This window comes from Chrysochloris asiatica, unplaced genomic scaffold (assembly GCF_000296735.1).
Source record: "Chrysochloris asiatica unplaced genomic scaffold, ChrAsi1.0 scaffold00024, whole genome shotgun sequence".
Taxonomy (NCBI): domain Eukaryota; kingdom Metazoa; phylum Chordata; class Mammalia; order Afrosoricida; family Chrysochloridae; genus Chrysochloris; species Chrysochloris asiatica.
In genome coordinates this window covers 18291907-18304853 of record NW_006408542.1, presented here as the reverse complement: position 1 = coordinate 18304853, position 12947 = coordinate 18291907, and the positions used below count along the sequence as shown (strand labels likewise).

The 12947-nt window shown below is 43.7% G+C and overlaps 1 protein-coding gene across 1 annotated transcript in view; it reads right to left on the bottom strand.

Moving 5' to 3' along the window:
• PRKCE (protein kinase C, epsilon) overlaps positions 1-12947 on the bottom strand; it is a 771524-nt gene that overhangs the window by 643499 nt on the left and 115078 nt on the right. The window lies entirely within an intron of this gene.

Genomic DNA, 12947 nt, shown 5'->3' with positions numbered 1-12947 from the left:
AAAGATGAGGCTTTCTGCTCCTGTAAAGATTTATAGCCTCAGAAACCCTAACCAGGGCCACTATGAGTCAGAACCAAGTCCACAGCACACCACCACCAGGAGTACCAACATAGGATGGAGGCATGTCTGACCTCCACTTCATAGGAATCAGCCTGGGGCTGATTTTGAGTTTGGTCTTCATTCCCCCTTGCGGTGTCAGAGGCAGTCAGACATGGCCTCCACATGGTTTTTGCAGTTAGCGTCAGAAACAGGATTAATTGCAAAGGCTCCAGAGTCATGAAAGTATCAGGTTTTATAAGAGAAAGAACAAAGGGGGATGGTGAAGAGAGCAGCAGCTTCTGGAGTTGCCTAAAGCAGATGTCAGTCTCTCTGGTTAAACAGCATATCTGATGGATCAGGAGCCTGGGCCTACCGGAATCCACCCTGTCAGAGGCCCTAGGCCAGATTCATATGAATGGGGTTAATCCAAGGTGGAAGAAAAGATTGAGCTTCAGTGTTTTAAAAGGTTTATGTGTATTTGACTGCCTTATAATAATATTGGTTTCTTCTGCTTATTATTGTAAATTATTGTAAAATAGACGTACATGGGTGATGGAAATGAATACTGGAAATGATGATTACAGAGAGCTTGTAAACCCGCCTTCAGTTTATGTTGTTGCTGTCACTGTTAAGTTCTGACTCATAGTGACCCTGTATAGGGTTTCTGAGGAGAAGCTGGTGAGCTTCAACTGCCAACCTTGGGTTTCAAACCAACCTTGCAGTCTAACACATTAACCCTCATTGCCAACTTGATTGGATTTGCCAAAAGGGGAGTTGCCAAACTTGATTAACCCTCAGTGCCAACTTGATTGGATTTGCCAAAAGGGGAGTTAGGATTTACCTATTTAAAAAAAATAGACTTCTTGGCTTAAGTCTTTGTAGAGTATAGAGGCATTAGGTGGAATTCTGAGCCCAACCTAAGAGCCTTCAGAATTGGGATATTTGCATTTGAAAGACATACAGAACAACCCAGAACTTCTAGGAGACCAGGAGATTCATGCCTGAAAGAAAACAGAGAAAAAAGAGGAGTTTGGAGTTTCAGAGGCATCAAGGCAAGGAAAGTTGGCCCATCACAGAAAACCCTCTTCTATTAGCACTGAAAGGAGCTCTGGTAGTGTAGCGGTTACGAATCGGGCTGTGAACCACAAGGTCAGCTGCTCAAAACTACCAGCTGTTCCACAGGAGAAAGATGAGGCTTTCTGCTCCTATAAAGATTTACAGCCTCGGAAACCTTGTACAGGGTCATTATGAGTCGGAACTGAGACTTCACGGCACATTACCACCACCACTACCACTAGCATACTGAAACTTAAAGGGAACTGGTAAGCTGTATGCCTGCTGTTGATCACCTGGGTTTACATATGAGTGGAATTAGGGAAAACACATCAATGAAGACATAGGTTGGGTTTGGACCTGTTCTATTGGCATCCATTGACCTTGAGATAAGAGAAGTGGAAGGTGGGCTGGTCTGAAGTTTAGGGAGTTGTGTTAACTCCTGAGCCCTCCAGGCACTGACCTAGCCTCTGGGGGCTAGGACTGAAAGTGAAGGGGCAGCTGGTTTGAAGTGCAAAGAGCTATGTGTGAACTCCCAAACTTGCATCTGGTACCCATTTGACCTAGTTTGGATGGCCAGGACTGAGTTGTGACCAGAACCTAATCAGATGAAGATAAATATGTTTGATACTGTAAGCAAGTGTAAATTGCTACAATTTGATAAACTGGACTTTTGCTTATGGATGCAGTTGCTCAAAATTTCAATTGGAATGGATGATTCTCCAGATCAAGGGACATGCTTGTCTCCTCAGTGTACTGGGTTAGTAAGGATAAGCAATTTTGACATTGGCTATCAAACATGGGGGTTCTATAAAGAAATAAAGTGACTGCTTCAAAAGCTTTCAAGGGTGTGCTTAGTATCAGAATGAAGGGGACAAAGGAGAATCCCCACTGACTAGTTTCCTTCTTTTCCAAATGGGTCTGGGGAAAGGAGGTGGGGGATGATGTTGATAAGATTTTATTATTTCAGTTGTGAGTAACTGTTAGTAGGATTCATTGTGATTGTCAAAACTGTAATTGCAGAAGATGTGTAACTAAAAGGAAGGAGTAGTTATCTTTCATTTTAGGAACAGAGGGCCATTATTAAGGAAGAGCATGAATGGAGCATGGGATCCCTGCTTGGAAATGTGGTGGCAACAGAGAAGGTGGCAGAGTGGTGGCACAGAAAGACAGAGCAATTATGGACTCCAGGGTCATGGACTGAGTAAGGCTGTGTGCCTAAGGGCAAGAGACTGGCTTGAAGAATGTGCCCTTTGGACATCTGAATAAATATATATTGTTTTGTTTTGTATGTGTGCATCAAATATTTTTGCTTTGTTCATTTGTGACAATGTAAGATGTAAATGAGGCCAATGTGTTTTCGGTTTTACATGTCTTAGTTAAATCATGTTCGGTTCAAGTATGACTTTACAATTTTCTTTATTTCGAGATTATGCATATAGTTTATAGGTTTCAAGCTGACACAAGGTAGATTGTACTGGTTAGGTACAAGTCAACTTGACTAGGCCAGGATTTCCAGTGGTTTTGGAGTTGGGATGTGTTATTCCCATGGTGATGAAACCAATACAGGCACAGTTAGCTCTATGATGAGCAGCTTTGAGCAGCCAATAAATTGAAGGGATCCTTCCTTGGGGGTCTGGCCTGCTCCCAATATAATCCTACTAACAATATAAATATATATATACATGTTTTAAAGCATATAATTTAGCTTAAGTAGTGAAAAAGATCTACCCTGAGTAGTATGCTCTTTTAAGAACTATCTATGGTTTAAAAAAAAAACAAAAAAAAAACACAAAACTACCTATGCTGTAAGCACCATTGAGTCAGTTCTGATTCATAATGACCTTGTATCAGGTTTCCAAGAAGCAGGTATGGGTTTGAACCATCAATTTTGTGGTTAGCAGCCCAGTGGTAGTCCTACAGCACCACACCAAGACTCAAAGAATTATCTCTAACGGATCAAACCTACAACAATAACTTGAAAGGTGAAATGAGAACTTTACAGGGCAGTGAGTTTATGTTAATGAAAGAAGAAGAGCTCAGATAATGAAAACAAGAATCGTTGTACAATGGGAAAAAAATGAAATCAATGTCACTAAAAAAAAAAAAAAAATCCTCACCATTGGACCAATAAACAACATTCTTATCAATGGAGAAAAGATTGAAGTTGTCAAGGACTTCATTCTTCTTGGATCAGCTATCAACACTCGCGGAAGTAGCAGTCAAGAGATCAGACGACGTATTGCACTGGGCAAATCTGCTGCACAGGAACTTTTTAAAGTGTTGAAGAGCAGAGATGTCAGCTTGAGGATTAGGGTGCGCCTGACCCAGGCCACTGTGTTTTCAATAGCCTCATATGGATGTGAAAGCTGGACAGTGAATAAGGAAGATCGTAGAAGAATTGATGCCTTTGAGTTGTGGTGTTGGAGGAGAATACTGAAAGTGCCATGGACTGCCAAAAGAACCAATAGATCTGTTTTGGAAGAAGTGCAGCCAGAGTGCTCCTTGGAGGCCAGGATGGCTAAGCTTCGTCTCTCCTACTTTGGACATCTTGTCCGGAGGAAACAATCGTTGGAGAAGGATGTCATGCTGGGTAGGGTGGAGGGTCAGAGAAAAAGAGGAAGACTCCCAACGAGATGGATCAGCCAGGTGGCATCATTGATGGACTCAAGTGTGGCAGCGGTAGTGAGGTTGGCCCAGGATCGAACATTGTTTCGTTCTGCTGTGCATGGGGTCGCTATGAGTTGGTTCCGACTCGATGGCACCTGACAACAACAACAACAACAAATGGTACAAGTAGAAACTGTTGAATTGGTGTGTATTTTGCTGTGTATATTCTCAACAACACCAAAATAAAATTTTATCTTTTTTAATCACTCAACCTTTGTCCTTGAAGACCAAGGATAGTCCACAGGAGAGGCAGAGGGTGGATTCATGGGGAATAGAATGGGAAGAGTAAACTGAATAGGATGGGAAGAGAAAGCAGATGAGATGCAAGGGCCTTGAGCGCAAAGCTAAGGAAGCTAAACTCTCTATCTAGGCAGTGGAGACCCATAGAAGTTTCCCAAGACAAAGAGTGAGTGATCAACTGCTCTGATGACAAGAGTCAGGTTGGTTCCAAGGGCTAACAGCAAGGAGAAAGGCCACTTGTCCTTGTGAAAGTTGGTGTTAAGTGTCATTGAGTCAGTTCTGACTTGGTGACTCTGTCTACAGTTTCTCAGGAGAAACTGGTGGTTCAAAGTACAGTGCTGATCCTACACAACCATACCAGGAGTCTTGTGAATGGGATGGGTCTAAATCAAACATTTCCCAAGCATATGCTCTAACACCTACTGAAATTATTACACATAGGCAATACTCTGCATAACCACATGAATGAACTGAGAATAATCCTATGATGTAGATGCAATATTGTTGTTATTGTTGTGATGTGCCGTGGAGTCGGTTCCGACTCATAGCGACCCTGCACAGGGTTTCTGAGGCTGTTAATCTTTACGGGAGCAGAATGCCTCATCTTTCTCCCGCGGAGCAGCTAGTAGTTTCGAACTGCTGACCTTGCGGTTCACAGCTCGATTCGTAACCACTACGCTACCAGAGCTTCTTATAGATACCCATTTTATAGGTAAAGAAAACCAAGGCAGAGAAGTGTTAAGTAACTGGCTTGAGGTCAAGAACAAGAAACTTTACCTTAATCCCCTGAACAACCTTGAGAGGCTCAAAGAAGTCACAGATTTTTCCCAGGTGCTTATCCAGCTCCGTCTCTCTGATCCCAACACGTGTCACATTCCACACTAAAGCAAGGGCAGTGGGACTTCAAAAATTGGTATGAAAAGTACGAACTATGTTGTTGTTGAATGCCATTCAGTCGGTTCCAACTCATAGTGACCCATATAGGGTTTCCAAGAAGCAGCTGGTGAACTTGAACCACCGACCTTGTGGTTCAAATTGACCTTGCACAAGACAGAAGGACGCTTTGAGTGTGAGGACAAGGGAGTGGTTGATAAGATATCCACTTACCAGTCCAATACCAATTGTCGCTGAGTTGATGCCAATTCATAGCAATGTCATGCATGCCAGAGTAGAACTGTGCTCTACAGGATTGTCAACGGTTGATTCTTCAGAAATAGATCACCAGATCTTTCTTTCAAGGTGCCTCAGGCTGGACTAGAATCTCCAACCTTTTGGTTAGCAGTCAAACATGTTAATCATTTACCCTACCCAGGGACTGCCCTTGTCCTCAAGAGCCTAAAACACCAACTATGGTGAAAGAACACAGGCTTATAGAGAAGCTTCTTTTAATACAAAGATAAGTCTTCCTCAGAAAAAAAGCAGTTATCTTTTTACATGGTTCTTAGACACTCAAAGAAAATTCTGGACTAATGCTAAGTATATGCAAAGAAGTGAGGCATTTCTATTGATAATCTTTTTGTAATCTGTGCCCTAGCTTCCTAAAGCACCTGTGATGAAGTGATGATAGAGTGCCATGCTTGAGAGCAAAGACTTTAGAAACTGAGCAGAAATCATGTCAAGTCTGGGTTCCACTACCTACCATTATAGTGCCTACACTTCATAGAAATGTTACATAAAACAAAAGAGATAAGTGTTGATGAAGCACACGTCATTTATTAAATGTTCATTATGTGTGCTATACTTTTATAGCCATGTGAGACACATAGTATGAATACCATTCCATATCTAGTACTGTAGAATTCTTCTTTGATGCTAGCAAAGCCCTCTTGTAACCATTTCCTTGAATTTATGCTTGGCATTTCTTTCTCCAAGTGGTTTGTCTGTGTCCTGTAACAGAACTGCATTGAGGAGCACCACCAAGGGTGCTTGGTGGTGGATGCTCCCAGCTAAACTGTGCCCAAGCGGGCTACAGTAGTGCATATTTCAAAGATCAGAGCTCTTAGCACAGGGCTGCACTGTACAAATCTATAGAATATTTCCTTCCTAAATATGTTTTGCTCAGCCTGAGAGTGAACAGGTTGGCTTTTCTGACCACACACCCACACTGGCTTAAGGAAGATTATTTTAAAAGCACAAAAATCCTGTTCCTGCTGTTTTCAGAGCCCTAACAGTATGCACTACACCCTTCACTGGCCTCTCAAAGGCACCACATCTCTTACTGACATCCTGTTGGGTTTGCCAGCCAGTCCAGTGCTCACAGACGTGTCCTTCAGGGTGGAGACCGGGTCTTCCCTTCCCCTATAGTCCAGCACAAAGACTTGTCTGCCCAGCACAAACTTCCCGTTGAATCAAATTGATTAATATCGGTAAACAAGAAAGGCCAAGCTACAAAAATAAAAATTAAAAAAGAGGATAAATTCAGAAGGTCAGAGTACCTGCTCTCCTGAAATAAGCTGGACAAAGGAACAACAGGTATTTGAGGAGAAGGATCACATTTTGCAGAGTCAGGGATGCTGGCAGCAGCTGGGCCAGGCTCAGGGGTTTCATTAATGAAATCCAGGGAACAAGAGTGATGAGCAACACATGTGCAGAGCTTCCTCTGGCCCTCTCTTACACAGCACGAAGGAGGCAATGTGGGAGTCAGACAGACTTGGCTTCAGATCTTGGTTCTGCCACAAACTAGACTGGAGAAACTTGAATAACTTAGTTGACTTATCTCCGCCTCAGTTTCCTCATCTACAAAATGGAATGGCAGTGCTTACCTTACAGGATAGTCATGAGTTTGGCAAGAGATTAGGGATACAAAGATTTCTGGCATATGTGCTTAGATCAAACATATTTTTTTCAGATTAATAGGAAAGTTAGAGGTCAGCGTGTTTGTATTAATGGGGAAGGAACCATTCAGAAAAAGATGCTGAGAAGACTTGCACAACTTGAAAAATGTCATCAGTGTCATTGTACATGTAGAAATGTTGAACAAGTGACAGTTCTGCTGTGTATATTCTCAACAACAACAGAAAAAATCGAGGACATTTATTTATGTAAGAAAGTATTTCAAATGCCCTGCCAGATGGTGTTGCAGAACTTTCAGGTAGAGACTCCCTTGATCAACAGCAATGAGTCCCCTGCCAAAAGTACCCAGTCGTTTCATGCTGTGAACTATGGAAAAGCAGAATGAGAAACAAATGTCTTGGCCTCAAGGGGCTACAGTCTCTTGAGAAAATGAGATGAACACGTACAAAGTGGGGCAGGGTAAAACCAGTACTGGAGAAGCCAGAGGAGCATCTAATCAATGCAGCTACATGGTCTGAGAGGCCTGGGGTGGGGGTGGGGGGACCTGGAAGGAGGACTTGAGCGATAGAGGTGGGCATTCCAGATCTGGGACCAGGAGAGGAGATTTGAAGGCAGGAATGTGCCAACATGTCTTTGAGACCATAAGGAAGACAAGGATTATGCTGAGAAATCTGGGTAGACAGGATTTGTTGTTAGTGGCTATCTAGTTGACCCCAAATCCTGGTGACTCCAGAAGCAATGGAATGAAACAGTGCCTGGTCCTGTGCCTTCCCCCTGATCTGTTGTGGATTGGGTCATTGTGATCCAATCTTTCTTCCTAGCCTGTCTTAGTCTAGAAGCTCTGCTGAAACCCATCAGCATCATAGCAACATTCTAGCCTCCAATGACAGAGGGGTAGTGGTTATGCATGAGGTGCATTGGACAGGAATCAAACCCAGGTCTGCCTGGAGAGGTAGGATTCTATATTACACTAGAGAGGAATAGCTAAAGACGTCTTGAATAAAAGCTGGGTGCAATTTCTCTGTGATGATGGATGTTTGTGGAAAGGTATGTGATCAAATGCTCTGCATATGTATTGTTGTTGTTGTTGTTATGTGCTGTGGAGTCGATTTCGACTCATAGTGACCCTATACAGGGTTTCCGAGGCTGTAAATCTTTACAGGAGCAGAAAGCCTCATCTTTCTCCCGCGGAACAGCTGGTAGTTTCGAACTGCTGACCTTGCGGTTCGCAGCCCGATTCGTAACCACTGCGCTACCAGAGCTCCTTCTGCATATATATAGCACAATGCAATCATGCCCTGGTACAATTTACAAAAGATTAAGGAACTTTATCCACCTTTTGCTGAGGTGAAAACTGAGGTAGGTAAGCAATTCACTGGCAATATACATCCAAGAGCTACGAATGGATCCACTCCTGATTTCAAGCACTGTTGTTGCTGTTAAGTGCTGTTGAGTCATATTCAACTCATAGTGACCCTTATGTATAGGGTTTCCGAAAAGCAGCTGATGTCTTTGAACTGCTGACCTTTTGGTTTAAACCAACCTTGTGGTCATGTGCATTATCTGCAGCACCACATCAGGACTCCAAATATAAAGGTATTCATTTTCACATAATTATTCTTTACAAATATTTGCTGAACACCAACTATGTGCGCCAGGTACTCTCCTAAACACTGAGGATGAGAAAGACTGTAGCAGATTTGGAAGAAAAATCAGGAGCTCAGTTTTGGACATCAGAAGAGTGAGCTTAGAGTTTAGAGGTTTGGACTGAAGGTGAAACTTGGGGAAACAGTAGTGTATAGACAGTCCTGAAGTCATGAGACTGGCTATAACTGGTAGTTTATCTTACAAATACAAATAAAAGTTGAAAGAAAATGAGAGGGGAGGAAAGAAAAGAAAAGAGGAGAGACAAGGGGAAGGAAGGGAGGGAGGTAAGCTGACTTCTCAGGAAGGAGACACAGGCATCTGTATGGTCTACTGATAATTCCTTCTAGTTCCACTGCCTGATTTCCTTTTGCTATCGCATGGGGGCACATGACCATTGACATATTGATTTTACGCAAGAGCAAAAGTATCTTCATATGTTGAAAGTCCACAGGCTTGTAACTCAGTCTATAAAGACCTTTCAGGTCATCCATTTAAATTGGCACCATGACCCAGGGTTAGAGAAAATTCAGACCTGGTGAAATACAAACTAGACACTGTGCTAATTGAAATCCAGAAATCAGAACTCTAATTCTGAGCAAGAACCCTGATGCTGATCTGGTTTCCACCTCTCACCACCATCCAGATAGTGAGGGAACCTGAAGGGGTTGGCCCACAAGCTTGGGGTCTTTCCCTAAGAGACAAAGCTAGACAGAGAGCATGTTGAGTCCAACTCTCCATGCTCCAGAAACAAAATGGACTGGGACTATAAGCGAAATAAGACTTTCCTTTCTTTTTAACGCTTTAACCACATCCATTTTGGGGGCAGTTATCTGTGCAAATCATAAACATGGGTAAACAAAACCTCTGCTACTCTCAGTTCTAATGGAAGAAGCCTCCTCAAATTACAGCAAGATGCTGAGGTCAAATACCTGCAAGGTGGTGGTGGTGGTGGTGGTGGTTATGTGCCGTGGAGTCGGTTCCGACTTATAGCAACCCTGCATAGGGTTTCTGAGGCTGTAAATCTTTACAGGAGCAGAAAGCCTCACCTCTCTTCTGTGGAACCACTGGTAGTTTTGAAGTTCTGACCTTGAGATTAGCAGCCCAACTCGTAACTATACACAAAGTAGAGGGAGTAATATGAATGGGACAGAGGGGACTGGTGTTATTTGAAACAGGGATGGGAAAGTTACCCACCCAGAACAGATGGGGAAGGAAAGCTACCCAAAGCACAAGTTCTGGATCTGTTGCAGGGGAAGGTGGGGCAAGCTGTCAGCACAGTGAGACCCAGTGGGGCATCTGGCACCAGTCTTCCCCATGCCCACACCCCACTCACTCCAAGCCACCATCTGCCTCTGCGGTTGCAGGAAAGAGGAGGATTCAACAGAGGAGTCCTTTCCAGGATTCCCAATTGGAGAGGAGGGCAGTTATAAGATGTGACTGATCTCACAGTGCGCAGAAAGTTGGCCCCCATCCTCTACAAACCTCTCTTCCTCCCCTACATCCTTCCCAACAACTATGCCTAAAATTCTACCCAGGGCAATTAATTCTTTTTGGATTACACCAGTGGGCTGCAAGTCAGCTGCCCAGCATAACTACCTGGAGAACTTAAAAAAAAACATAGATTCTAGGGCACCAGATGAGAATCACTAACTCAGAATTGCCAGCATTGACAAAAACAGGCATGTGCATTTTTTTAAACCACGCCAAGTGATTCTAGTGTGTGGCCAGGACTGAGAGGACAAACACTGCTTTCTTTGGGACATTTTTTTTTTAGAAATAAAATTGCCGTATTTGACAGACAGTAATAATAACATTCACTGACACGGACTAAGAGCCTACTATGTTCCCACTATTCAGCTGCATACATTACAAATGATGTTTATATTCTTTCTTATAACAAATAAATAACACAGTTAGTATTATTATTCCCATTTTACAATGAAACTAAGCTCACAGACATAAAAGGAAGTTCTCCAAGGTTACCCAGCTTGTGAATGGTTCAGGATTTGACCCAGGACGATGGGCTTCTTTCATATCCATTATTAGGTACACTATTGAGACCACAGCAGCCAAATCCACAAGCAACTTAACTCCGTGAGCCAGGCCCTTTCCTGTCCATTCAGGCCACCACGCCCTTCACCAGGGTCCTGTGATGAGGTCATTCTGACACTGCAGTCATCTCTGGCCAGCGGCTTCCTATTTCTATGGCCCCAAAACTGACAGCGCATCTGTAGAGACCAGAGCCGGAACCCAGCTCTCTGTGGAGGCTGCTAATGTGGATTTGTTGGCTCAAGCTATTTGAACTAAACTGAACCTAAAAAAACCTAATGGTTAGGGCAAAGAGGTAGTCAGGGGTGTGGGCTGGGGGAACACTCATACCCACAATACGGATATGAGGAATAAAGAAATGTACACAGATGTGGCCAGGCAGGCGGAATCTGAAAGATAAACCAGAGTTGGCTCAGTAGGAAGGATGAGCTAACTTCCGACATCAGCTTCTCCTGGCTCCTTTTTCCAGAGAAACTTCAAAGGCAGAAGAGCATCAGCCTGGAAAGCTTCAGGACCTCTGCCTTGTGAGAGGTAGGAAACAACAAGAGAGGAGGCTGACTTCCAGCAAGTTACTCTTGACTGATTCTTTACTCCGACTCAGAGGTTTAAACTGGCCAGTGGGAATGTTATCCCTGTTAGGTGCCATCAAGTCAATTTCAACTCATAGCAAACATACATGACAGAGCAGAACTGCCCCATAGGGGTGTTTAGGCTACAATCTTTATGGGAGTAAATCATCAGGTCTTTCTCCCACAGAGCTGCTCAGTGGACTCAAACCCCCAACCTTTCACGGAGCAGCTGAGCATCACAAAGGTCCTTAGCCAGTGTGAATATGGTAACAGCAACAAATTAAGATCATGTTCAGACCCTTATCCTCTGCTCCCTTTCATGACTAATTCTAAGGTGGCCTATTCCAAACCAGGAGAGTCTTGGCTGTGCTCCCAGAACCAAGGGGCATCTTCTCCCTCCTTCAGACCCCTCCAGCACTGAATCTCTACCTCTTTCCAAGGAGGCAGGTCCAGGCTAGCCCAAGTCTATCAGGTGCATAGCTCAGAAAGGTATTTTAGGGTACCCCTGATCAAGAGGATTGTTGCCATCTCTGAGAAGGACACAGACAATACCCTCAAACAGGAACACACAACCACCTGCACAAGCTGACCACAACCTGCCTCTCTACCCCTCTACATCACGGGGCACAAGCTCAAGTGCCAACAAGTCTGAGCAGGTCACAACTTACAAGAGACTTGGGGTTTTTTTAAATGTTAGATCCTTCGCATCCCAAGGCCTTCTCATGGCTCTCCACAAGACCCACTGAGAGATTCACACTGGAGAAGCAAAGCCCTGCTGAGTTTCCCTGTTCATAGTGGTGGCTGTGCTGGCAGCCTTCCTAGATGATCTAATACAGGCTATATTAGCATCATGCCACCCTCTGAACCTGCCCTTCCAAGACCACAACCCACAGCCTGTCAGCAATGCCATCCAGTCTGGGCTCAGGCCCAAACTTGCACATGCCCATCTTCCAGGCTAGGTTGGCAAAGTCTCTAACATGATTGGTGGACCATGTCGGAGCTAGAAAATCTCATTTACCCAGGGCAAAACTGCCTTTCCCCACAGGAGCCCAGGGCTCTTTTCTGTCTTGTTGTTGCTATTGTTGTCAGGTGCGATCGAGTCAGCACCAACTCACAGCAATCCTATACACAACAGAACAAAACACTAGCTGGTCCTGGGCCAATATCACAACTGTTGCTAAGCCTGACACCATCACTGCTAGCACTGTGCCAATCCATCTCACTGGGGGTCTTCCTCTTTTTCTTTGACTCTCCACTTTACCAAACATGATATCCTTATTCAGAGACTGGTCCCTCCTAACAAGATATCTGAGGTATGAGAGACAAAGTTTGGCCATCCTGGCTTCCAAGAAGCACTCTGGCTATACTTCTTCCAACACAGATCCTTCTGGTTTTTTGGCAATCCATGGTACTTTCAATACTCTCCTCCGGCACCATAACTCAAATGCACCAACTCTTCTATGATCTTCCCTGGTTACTGTCCTACTTTCACATGCATATGAGGTTATTGAAAATACAATGGTCAGGCGCACCTTAGACCTCAAACTGACATCTTTGCTCTTCAACATTTTAAAGAGATCTCGTGCAGCAGATTTGCCCATTGCAATATGTTGTTTGATTTCTTGACTGCTGATTCCATGAGTGTTGATGGTTGAACACTCATGGAATCAGATGATATCCTTCATCCCACATCCTCTTTTGAATCCAGCTTGAACCTCTGCAAGTTCTCTGTCAATGTATGGTTGCAGCCATTTTGTATTGCATTTAGTAAAACTTTACTTGTGTGAGATATCAAAATGAAGTCTTTGACAACTTCAATCTTTTCTCCATTTATCTTGATGTTATTTATTGGTCCAGTGGTGAGGATTTTTGTTTTCTTTAATTGAG